This window comes from Dama dama, chromosome 14 (genome assembly GCF_033118175.1).
Source record: "Dama dama isolate Ldn47 chromosome 14, ASM3311817v1, whole genome shotgun sequence".
NCBI classification, from domain to species: Eukaryota; Metazoa; Chordata; class Mammalia; order Artiodactyla; family Cervidae; genus Dama; species Dama dama.
In genome coordinates, this window is record NC_083694.1 from 36,174,769 (window position 1) to 36,186,987 (window position 12,219).

Genomic DNA, 12,219 nt, shown 5'->3' on the forward strand with positions numbered 1-12,219 from the left:
GGACATGAACTTCAAAGCCAGACCTGAGCTCATATATGTTCATGCCCACCAACTCAATGGACATGAATTTTAGCAAACTCTGGGAGATATTGGAGGACAGAGGAGCCTGGCGTACTACAGTCCATGGGATTGAAAGAGTCAGACATGACTTATCAAGTGAACAACAATTGCCACTTTCTAGCTCAACAATTTGGGGAAATTCACTCTTTTTCTCTAAGGTCTACTCTGTGTTCATGAAATGAGGATAAATATTTCTTCTACAGAATGTTACTGTTGGTGCTATAGGAAATAATACATCCTGCATTTAACATAGTGTCTGAGTCCTAGTAGACAGTAAGTACATACATCACCTTCCCCTTCTCCCAAGGGGATGCTGGCAAATGTCTAAAGAAAGTGTAGTGTGTGCAGATTCTTACAGTATAAACACTCCCACCATGACTGGTTTCAACCCATCAACCTGAACACAGAGTTGGAAATATATATACAATTGGCCCTCACACTGCTATCTGAGCTGGCTCTTTCTCCTCCTATTCTCCACCTCTGCAATTCTTTCTCCTCTTTCATATCTCACTTTAAACACTTCTTCATCAGGGGAGATGCCCTGACTCCCAAGTTAAGTCAAGTCTCCTATTATTTTTCCTCATAGTACTGTGTGCCTTTAGTTCAGAACTCTTCTCACAATTTTTAATTACACATTTATAACTATTAGTTAATTAACCTCTATCACATGATTAGACTGTAAGTGCCAGAAAGACAGAGAATGTATCTGTTTTGCTCCCCATTACTTCCTCAGCATCTAGTTCAAATCTGGTAGCAAAAAAAAGGCACTCACCTCAATAAGTATCTGTTGAATGAATCAAGCAACCAAACAACTGAAGATGGATAGGTGAATGGATTGATAGATGCATGGATGAATGGATAGGACAGAACTGAGTTTTTTGTCCCTTGGCCAAATTGTATGTAGTTATTTCTCCTCTAACAGATGCTCAGTCCTCCTCTAGATATTTTGGTGCAAAGTTGGTCAAATCAATCCTCTTTGGAAGTAAAGAATTTTCTGATGGTTAGAGAAATGCCAGGATAGTGGCAAACTTTCTGAATGGCAGTCACTTGTAATGTCTCTGTAATTCAGACAGTTCTCCAGAGTCCACTTTGGAACTTGAGTCCACATCCAACTTCCTTCTCCTCTTCATATATTTCTGTAAAAAATAAAAAATTAATAAATAGAACATTTAATTAAATAGAGTCAAAAAACCAGGAAAGGGGGCTCTCTTGTCCTTCGATTATAGCAGAACTCAACAGGAAGAAGAAAGACTTCTCTTCTTCCCCGATAAGGACTGGTAATGAAAAGCCATGGACTCTCTTTTACTATTGCCCTTCTCCCCACTATAAAAATGTTCTTCCTCCCTTGCCATGTGGGAACCTTCACGTGGCTTACCATGGTTGCAAACCCAGAATTGTCATTTTCTGCTGGGCTTCTGGTGGTGCTAGTGGTAAAGAATCCGCTGGTGCAGGAGACACAAGAGACGTGGTTGATCCCTGGGTCTGGAAGATCCCCTGGAGAAGGAAATGGCAACCCAATCTAATATTCTTTCCTGGAGAATCTCATGGACAGAGGAACCTGGTGGGCTAAAGTCCACAGGGTCTCAAAGAGTCGGACAGGACTAAAGGGACTGAGCACACATGCGCGCACAATGACCCCAGACAAATTCATCTCTGCTGGAGAAATATCTGGCAGTCTCTTTGCTTAGGTCCAACATTTCTTACCACTATTCATACAAAATGCCTTCTATCCAAGTTACAGATTAAGATCAACATTTACTCAGCTTGACTTTGTTCCAGAGAGATAATTTTCATTCATAACTAGAAGTATTTTTCCATATTCAAAATTATTATCTCCACTATTCAAAAGCAACTTAGTTAAACTAAGCATATCCCCCAAGAAAAGAAACACTTATTTTGAAGTATTTTCTAGCGTGTTGTATAAAAAATGTCTTTTTAAAACTTCTGGTTAAACATGGCAGAACACGTGATAACTTTTATTTCATCTTTTTAAAACAACAATAAAGGGGAAAAAAAGACCACAGCAGATGGGCAATGTCATCACATTTTCAGCAAATAAAAAGCATATGGAAGGGCCTTCCCTAGTGGTCCAGTGGTTAAAGAATCTGCCTGCCAACACAGGGGACATGAATTTGATCCCTGTTCCAGAAAGATTCCACATCCAGCCAGGCAATTAAGCCAGGTGCCACAAGTACTGAGCCTGAGCTCTAGAGCCACGAGCCGCAACTACTGAAGCCCATGCACCCGCAATGAGAAGCCCAAGCCCTGCAACTAGAGGGTAGCCCCATGCACCAAACTAAAGAAAGCCTTCGCACAGCAACAAAGATCTGGCAGCCAAAAATAAAAAAAAATAATAATAATAATAAAGATCTAAATTCTAAAAAACTATTCATTAAAAAAAAAAAAAAAAAAAAAGCACATGGAAGAGTCTTCCCTGGTGGTCCAGTGGTTAAGACTGTGTTTCTACTGCAGGGATTGGTTCAATCCCTGGTTGGAGAACTTAAGATCCCACATGCAGCACAGTGCAACCAGAAAGACAAACACACATACTCACACACACAACACAAAAAGCATATGGAAGGTAAGTAACTGACTAACAAAGTAGAGAAAGTTTATATCTTAAATTAACATAAAGGCATCTAGCATGGCAAAGGACAGGGATGGGGCAAGTAGATAAAACCAGGTGAGGTAAAGTCTGTATTCTGAAGGAGAAGCCCCAGATCCCATCTTCCTGCCCTTCATAAGTGTAGCACTTACTTCTCTGGAATGGCTTTAGCAAAAAACATCTGGATTCTAACTTTCAGGGGACCTCAGCAAAAAAAATGGAGATCCTAAAATTCCAGCCTGATCACATCCTGATCAGTCCTACTAGTAGAGAAGTCCTGCACAAGCATACAAAGTCACAAATTAACAGTTCGGTTCTGTTCTCTGAAATGTGAACAAAAGACAAGGGCCAATATACGTTTCAGGAAATCATCTCATACAGAAGGCAGGGACCAAAACAAACACAGAAGAAAAGAACCTGGAGGAATAAAAATAATGTATGAGTTAACATCAAAAGGATTATAATCGAGGTAATGCCCTGGAAGTCCAGTGGGTAGGATTCCTCACTCTCAATGCTGAGGGTCTGGGTTCAGTTCCTGGTCAGGGAACTGACATCCCACACGCTAAGGGGCAAGGCCAAAAAAAAATTATAATCCATGTTCTCTGAGAGATAAGATAGTATTGGGCCTGTGAAACAAGAACACAATATTACTGTAAGAAAAACAATAGAAAAGACAGCCCTCAGATTGGGAGAAAATAATAGCAAATGAAGAAACAGACAAAGGATTAATCTCAAAAATATACAAGCAACTCCTGAAGCTCAATTCCAGAAAAATAAATGACCCAATCAAAAAATGGGCCAAAGAACTAAACAGACATTTCTCCAAAGAAGACATACAGATGGCTAACAAACACATGAAAAGATGCTCAACATCACTCATTATTAGAGAAATGCAAATCAAAACCACAATGAGGTACCATTACACGCCAGTCAGGATGGCTGCTATCCAAAAGTCTACAAGCAATAAATGCTGGAGAGGGTGTGGAGAAAAGGGAACCCTCTTACACTGTTGGTGGGAATGCAAACTAGTACAGCCGCTATGGAAAACAGTGTGGAGATTTCTTAAAAAACTGGAAATAGAACTGCCATATGACCCAGCAATCCCACTTCTGGGCATACACACTGAGGAAACCAGATCTGAAAGAGACACGTGCACCCCAATGTTCATCGCAGCACTGTTTATAATAGCCAGGACATGGAAGCAACCTAGATGCCCATCAGCAGATGAATGGATAAGGAAGCTGTGGTACATATACACCATGGAATATTACTCAGCCATTAAAAAGAATTCATTTGAACCAGTCCTAATGAGATGGATGAAGCTGGAGCCCATTATACAGAGTGAAGTAAGCCAGAAAGATAAAGAACATTACAGCATACTGACACATGTATATGGAATTTAGAAAGGTGATAACGATAACCCTATATGCAGAACAGAAAAAGAGACACAGAAATACAGAACAGACTTTTGAACTTTGTGGGAGAATGTGAGGGTGGGATATTTCAAAAGAACAGCATGTATGCTATCTATGGTGAAACAGATCACCAGCCCAGGTGGGATGCACGAGACAAGTGCTCCGGCCTGGTGCACTGGGAAGACCCAGAGGAATCGGGTGGAGAGGGAGGTGGGAGGGGGGATCGGGATTGGGAATACATGTAAATCCATGGCTGATTCATATCAATGTATGACAAAACCCACTGGAAAAAAAAAAAAAAAATAATTAAAAAAAAAAAATTATAATCCATGTTCTCTGAGAGATAAGATAGTATTGGGCCTGTGAAACAAGAACACAATATTACTGTAAGAAAAACAATAGAATTCTCACAGAAAGTGGGGCTGAAAAATAAAATGATGGACAATACAAAAGCAAAGGAAATGTAAGGACCCATCTAGGAAATTTAACATCTGAATAACAGGACTTTCAGAAGAGATTAAGCATGATTAAATTATTGTGGGGAAGTAAAGTTTGCCACCCCAAAATGGGTCTCTTTGGCATGAAGATTATTTTAGGCTGCTCATTTTTAAGAAACAGAAGTCTCAGGAAGTTTTTGTTTTTACCTCTCCCTTAGTTGCTTAAAAAGTAGATAAAGGGTCTGTTCCTGGAACTGAGCTATCACCAGAGACGTCTACAAAATACATGGGCTGGGGTGGTGGGGGAGACTTGGCAGGGCCCAGATATCAGAGCCCACTCGGTGTCCCGCTGTCTCTGCCTGGCCCAGCAAACATCTGTTTACCAAACATTGTCTTTTCCATCTCCATGTCAATTGCCTTCCTCCTCAAACTGCTACTTTAGTATCCTGTTTAAAGTCTCAAACTACTACTTCAATCCTGTTTGGATTTCAGCTGAAGATGGTATTTAATGTGAGGGCTTCAGCCATTTTGATGAGTTACTCAGTTTTCCTGGGTCTCTCCCGTGTATCTATGTTATTAAACTTTTGTTTGATTTTCTTCTGTGTATCTGTCTCATCTCAGTGTAATTCTCATATCAGGCAGAAGGACCTAAAGGAGTAGAGGAAATTTTTCCTCCCCAACATGATTAAAGAAATAATACAACCTCTCCTCCCTCAACTGAAGACCCAGTGGAAAAGCCCATTCATTTCATTCAGCATGAATGAAAAAAGCCTCAAAGTGAGGCACGGTGGAGTTGTTTTAGATATGTGAGTTTTGAGCAGCTGTTAAAAATAACAGTGAAAATATATCACATAAATAGTTCAGTATAGGAGCCCATAGCTCAGGGGAGAAATCAAGGTTAGAGATACAAATAGGAATCCATTAGCTTGTTAAAAAACAAGTATTTGAAGCCAAAATTTTGAATAAAATAACCTACAGAGAATTAAATAGAAAAGAAGAGACAAGAAAGAGAGAAGGGAAGAGACTAGGGCTCAGTGCAGAGTCCTCTAGAGGAGATAAATACAATGTCTCAGAGAACCAGAGAAAAAGAGTACTTCAGAAGATGAGCAAAATCAACTGTATCAAAGGCAACCACGATGGAGGGAAATAGCGGAGATTTAATTGTTGTATTTACCGATTGGAGAGCACCAGTCATCTTAGTAAGAACTGCACATCTTTTAGAAGTATTAATTTTTTCAAAGATTAGAGTTGAAGTATGGTAGGATAATGGAGAAGGAAATGGCAACCCACTCCAGTATTCTTGCCTGGGAAATCCCACAAACAGAGGAGCCTGGCAGGCTGCAGTCCATAGGGTCTCAAAGAGTCGGACACAACTTAGCAACTAAACAACAACATGGTAGGATAGAGAAAGATGTAGGATATTAATAACTTAAGTGCCAAATAATATAAAACATTGTTTTGATATTAAAATAAATGTGGACAATTTATGGAACAGAATACAGTATTTACATTAATTTCTGAGATAAATTAGGAGACTTCAGAAAAACTGGGCCATGTGAGGGCTTTGCTGCCATATGTTCCTTCTCTCCCAAACCTCACAGAAGTATTTTGCTCAGCACCCAGGGCTGCCCAGACTTAGTAATATTAATATGTTAATACTTCTATGGAAGGACTTCCCTGCTGGTCCAGTGGTTAAGAACCCGTCTGCCAGTGCAGGGGACATGGGTTTGATCCCTGGTCAGGGGTGAACTAAGATCCCGCATGCCTCGGGGCAGCTGAGCCTGTGAGCCACAACTACTGAACCCACTCACCTAGAACCCATGCTCTGCAACAAGAGAAGCCACCGCAATGAGAAGCCCATAAACCAAAGGAAGAGTAGCCCCAATTGATCACAACTAGAGAAAGCCCGCACCCGGCAACAAAGATCCAGTGAGGCCAAAAATAAATAAATAAATAAAATAATCCTATGAGAAACTTTGAGACGCCCCACCCAAAACATGAATACATTAACAAACTGGTGACTCAATTTTTAGAGAAGCCTTCAAAAGTGACACTGCTATATTGAAAATATCAACAGATAACCAACAAGGACCTATTGTATAGTACAGAGAACACTGGTCAATATTCTGTAATAACCTAAATAGGAAGAGAAATTGAAAAAGAATAAATATGTATTTATATTTCAATCATGTGCTGTACCCCTGAAACTAACACAATATTATTAATCAAGTATGCTCCAATATAAAATAAAAATTTAAAAAAAAAGAACATTTGGGGTGAAATATGAAAAGTCAGACTTTTGAAAAAAAAAGAAAGAAAAGTCACCCTTCAGGAGACAGGATTGCCAAACAAGCCAGAGCACATTTGGTGAGTCCCCTGGACCATTGTTAGGTCCAGCTCACATACTGCTAATCCTGGGCAGCCTCCTGTCACTGTATACTGTATTAATGTCTGCTAAGTATTTGAGGACATTTTCCCCTATAGTTTTCTGAAAGGTCACTTGCTATGTTTGCATTCCATTAAATGAACTATATGCTTGTTTTTTAGTGAAAGCCACAACTGTCCCAAATGAAGGGATTGGACTAGGTCAGTGGTTTTTAACTTTCCTGTAATCTCCTTCAGGAGATCAAAGATAACTGGGTGGGAGGAAAAATTAAAACATGGCTTCCCCCCAACTCAACCCACACCCCTGCTTTTTTTATCTGTTTTATATATTGAGGTACACAGTAATATTTTATTGAGAGACTATTATACCCTGGAGAAGACTCTTGGAGAGTCTCTTGGACAGCAAGGAGATCGAACCAGTCAATCCTAAAGGAAATCAACCCTGAATATTCATTGGAAGGATTGTTGTTGAAGTTGAAGCTCCAATACTTTAGCCACCTGATGGGAAGAGTTGACTCACTGGAAAACACCCTGATGCTGGGAAAGACTGACGGCGACAGCAGGAGGAGAAGGACAATAGGAGAAGGTGACAGCAGAGGATGTGATGGTTAGACAGCTTAATGGACATGAATTTCCCGAAATGCCGGGAGATAGTGGAGGACAGAGAAGCCTGGTGTGCTGTGGTCCATGGGGTCGCAAAGAGTCAGACACGACTTAACACCTGAACGACAGCAAAAAATTTAGAGGCCACTCATTCCTACTAATTCAAAGGATTACACAGAAAAGGATTCTGCGTAAAAACGTTATACTCAATCAGCTCACTCTCATCCCTAGTTCTGCATCCAAATGGAGATGCCCAGGAGGTAGGTGGATATTCACGTTTGAAGCCCCCAAAGGACAGTGGGTTCTCGTTCAAAGAAAAGCACTGGATAATACAGAACACTGCATTTCTGTGATAAATTCAGGAGGAGCATTTCTTATAATGTTGTTGTATTAGTTGATGGCATAAGTCACTAAAAGTAATTTTAGGAGGGACCAAAATAGCCAAGTACGTGTCAGAGGCACCAGATAGTCTGGAAGGACTACCTATCCTTTAGAAATCTTCCCTGAATATTATTTTCCTCTCAAATGATCTTTTGGCAAGGGTTTAGCTCCTTACAGATATGTGGCCAATTAAGGGAGTATCTCTCTGCACTTTGACAATCAACTCTGCCAGTGTATACAGAAACATTTACACAACTCTGAGAACTCAGTCCTCTATACCTGCAATAACTTTAGCCCCAAAAAAAAAAAACCCTTCTTGCTCATATTACCAATTGCCCAACTGGTAAAATGAGAAAAAGAAAATTTCAATGAAATGTTTTTACTTTAAATTTAGCAGTGCATTTTGCAGTGAACCCTTCAAGATATTACAGTTGCAATAGGTAATCCTGGGTAATTAAATGAACTAATCTGTTCATTTCATATGAATTGATTTAACACTAGAACATACTTCCTGAAAATGATATACAAGTGATATACAAAATAGGTGTAGTTCCTGCCCTTTTAGAGCTTACATTCAAGTGGAGAGATAGAAATTAAATAAATCATAAGTTAATATGTGACTACAGACTGAAAGGTTTTGAAGGAGCAGTCTAATAAAAGGAAAATGACAGAGTGACCTAATTTAAACTGTGACAGAATGTTATCAGGGAAGCTATCTGACGAAGTGACATTTAAACTAAAATGTAAAGGATTAGTAATAACTCTCCAGCTAAAGACTAGAGGATTAAGGGCATCTCAGGCAAAGGCCAGCAGGCAGGAAGTCCTTGAGGCAGAAGATGGTATAGTGCTGCTGGAAATTAGTAAGCAAGGTAATTGGCCGGGAGGTAAAGCCAAACAAACCAAACAAAGCAAGACCTTACAGGCCATGGGAAGGATATTGCTTTTATCATGGTAAGTGACTGGACTTCCTTGATGGTGCAGTGGATAAGAATCCACCTGATGGCTGGTGCACTGGGATGACTCTGAGAGATGGGATGGGGAGGGAGGTGGGAGGGAGGGTCAGGATGGGGAACACATGCACACCCATGGCTGATTCATGTGAATGTATGGCAAAACCCACCACAGTATTATAAAGTAATTAGCCTCCAATTAAACAAACAAAAACGAATCCACCTGCCAATGCAGGGGGCACGGGTCTGAGAAGATTCCACATGCTGCAGAGCAACTAAGCTCATGTGCCACAACTACTGAGCCTGCCTGCTGCAACTACTGAAGCCCGCATGCCTATAGCCTGTGTGGTGCAACAAGAGAAGCTACCACAATGAGAAGCCCATGCACGGCAATGAAGAGTAGCTGTGGCCCACCACAACTAGAGAAAGTCCTCTCAAAGCAACGAAGACCCAGCACAGCCAAAAATAAATAATTATTTTTTAATACTAAAAAGGTTTCTTTACTTTGCCGACAAAGGTCCATCTAGTCCAAGCTATGGTTTTTCCAGTACTCATGTACAGATGTGACAGTTGTGACAAAAAGAAGGTTGAGTGCCAAAGAATTGATGCTTTTGAACTGTGGTGTTCAACTGTGGTGAGAAGACTCTTGAGAGTCCCTTGGACAGCAAGGAGATCAAACCAGTCAACCCTAAAGGATATCAACCCTGATATTCATTGGAAGGACTGATGCTGAAGTTGATGCTCCAATACTTTGGTCACCTGATGCGAAGAGCCAACTCACTGGAAAAGACCCTGATGCTGGGAAAGTTGAAGGCAGGAGGAGAAGGGGATGACAGAGGATGAGATGGTTGGATGGCATCACCGACTTGATGGATATGAGTTTGAGCAAGCTCTGGGAGATGGTGAAGGACAGGGAAGCCTGGTGTGCTGCAGTCCATGGGGTCACAAAGAGTTGGATGCGACCTACCAACTGAACAACGAACAGACGTATTAAGGTATAATTGATCCACCATACAATTAATCCATTGTAAGCATACAGTTTGGTGAATTTTATTACATTTATACAGTTGTGCAACCATTACTGCAATCATCCAAAAGTTCACTTGTGCCCATCTGCACCCATTTGTTCCCACCCCTATCTGAGGCCACTACTAATCTGATATTGTTACTGAACCTAACTTATGCACAGCAAAGCCAATCTACTGATGCTGGATCATAGTGAAGAAAAGCATAGTGTAAGGCAGGGGACCAAGTAAGGAGAACGGGCAGTTCATGCTCAAAAGACCCAAACTCCCGAGAGGCTTTCAGGGAAGAGTTTCTAAAGGCAACACTGGGGTTGAGGGTGGTAGGGTACAGGATCAGCTTATGGATTTCTGATTGGCTAGTGGTGAAGTAACGGGTGATGTTTCAAAAATCTTAATCATTTTCCTTCTGGTTCCAACCAGTCTGGGGTCTACCCTACTCTATCTTCCACCTGCATTAGGGGCTTTAGTTTCTGTAGAACAACTCAAAGACATGCGTCAGGTTGTTCTGTATATCCCCTGAGGAGAAACTAGACTCTGCTTTATCTCTGAACTATTGTTTAAACTGTCATTACTTTTCTTGCTTGACTGCTTTTCCTTTGTTTTCACATTCACTCATTTCTCTAATTAGTAACTGCTCTGAAGAGTCTGCTCTTTGGAACTCAGGGAAGGCCTAAGAGACTAAAGCCTTTTTCTACAAATAAGAAATGGGGGACACAGAGGGGCTTTTTTTACCCAGGAGGTCCCCAAAGAATCCTGTTGAGCTTCAGTGACTGTCTCCACAGTTTTCTCTTTTCTAGAAGATTTATATAAATAGAATCATATGATATGTAGACTTCTGTGTCTGGCTTATTTCATCTAGCACAGTTTTTGAGATTCAGCGACGTCATTGTAGCTTGTTCTTTTTTATTGCTCAATAGCATTCAAATGTGTGCATATAACAGGTGTATCAATTCACAGTCAACAGACATTTGGATTATCTGCAGGCGGTGTCTATTATGAATAAGAATGCTGTGAAAACTCATTAATCTTAGTCTCGTAATATGTTTTATTTCTCTGAAGTAGAGAGGTAGAACTGCATGGTCCTATGGCAAGTTTCTGTTTAACTACTTTAAGAAACTGCCAAGTGGCTGCATGATTTTCCATTCCCATCAGAAATACATGTGACTTTCAGTTTCTCTGTATCTTCATCAACACTTGCTATTCTTTGATGAAATAAAGTTCATATTTTATGGCAAGATAGGAAAAATTGAAACATAAAATTTTTCTTTGCCGGTTCAGCCACCTTCCTCCCGTTTCATAGGTATCATGCCTCTGCATTGACCAGACCTCCTTAGGAGATAATATCCCTTCTTAATCTCATCAAGGGTCACAACCACTTAGGAGATAACCTTCCTTTATCTTAAGAGGCCACAGTGACCCATGCCACTACTTTGTACCTGTAGATCCAGACTGTGTAATCTGTCAAGAATATATCATTTAAGGTACAGCCCTCTATCTCAAAAACCTATATAACTGTGCTTAGATCTTTAATGGGCAGAACAGTCCTCAGCTTTCTGAAAGACTTCTTCCTGGGTTATCATTCTCAATTTGGTTAGAATAAATTTTCCATTTCTTTCTTAAATTGACTGATTAATTTTTTTGTGGACAGTCTGACTTTTTTATTTTTTAGTCTTACTCATTCTACTGGGTATGTAATAGTATTAATATCTTTTGTGGTTTTAATTTGTGTTTCCCTAATGAATTAGTTCAGTTCAGTTCAATCGCTCAGTCGTGTCCAACTCTTTGCGACCCCATGAACCGCAGCACGCCAGGCCTTCCTGTCTATCACCAGCTTCAGGAGTTGGCATCAATTCTTCGGCGCTCAGATTTCTTTATAGTCCAACTCTCACATCCATACATGATCACTGGAAAAACAATAGCCTTGACTAGACAGACCTTTGTTGACAAAGTAATGTCTTTGCTTTTCAATATGCTATCTAGGTTGGTCATCACTTTCCTTCCAAGGAGTAAGCATATTTTAATTTCATGGCTGCAATCACCAACTGCAGTGATTTTGGAGCCCAGAAAAATAAAGTCAGCCACTCTTTCCCCTGTTTCCCCATCTATTTGCCACGAAGTGATGAGACCGGATTCCATGATCTTAGTTTTCTGAATGTTGAGCTTTAAGCCAACTTTTTCACTCTCCTCTTTCACTTTCATCAAGAGGCTCAATGAATAATGATGTTTAATATTTATTTATTTTCAGTGTAACTGTAGTTGATTTAAAATATCATGTAAACTGGTTATCATAAGATACTGAATACAGTTCCCTGTGCTTTACAGTAAATCCTTGCTGTTTTATATATAGTACTGTGTATC

The 12,219-nt window shown here is 40.2% G+C and overlaps 1 long non-coding RNA gene across 2 annotated transcripts in view; it reads right to left on the reverse strand.

The window, feature by feature from the left end:
• Window positions 1-12,219, reverse strand: part of LOC133069139 (uncharacterized) — a 77,331-nt gene that overhangs the window by 49,565 nt on the left and 15,547 nt on the right. Inside the window, exons 1-2 of one of the 2 annotated variants that reach the window (XR_009695785.1) lie at window positions 1,436-1,515; window positions 833-1,196 (exon numbers count right to left, since the gene is read on the reverse strand). This is a non-coding gene — a long non-coding RNA (uncharacterized LOC133069139). Of the gene's footprint in view, window positions 1-832; window positions 1,197-1,435; window positions 1,516-12,219 lie in introns of those variants that run through there. The other variant, XR_009695784.1, reaches the window with a different exon arrangement.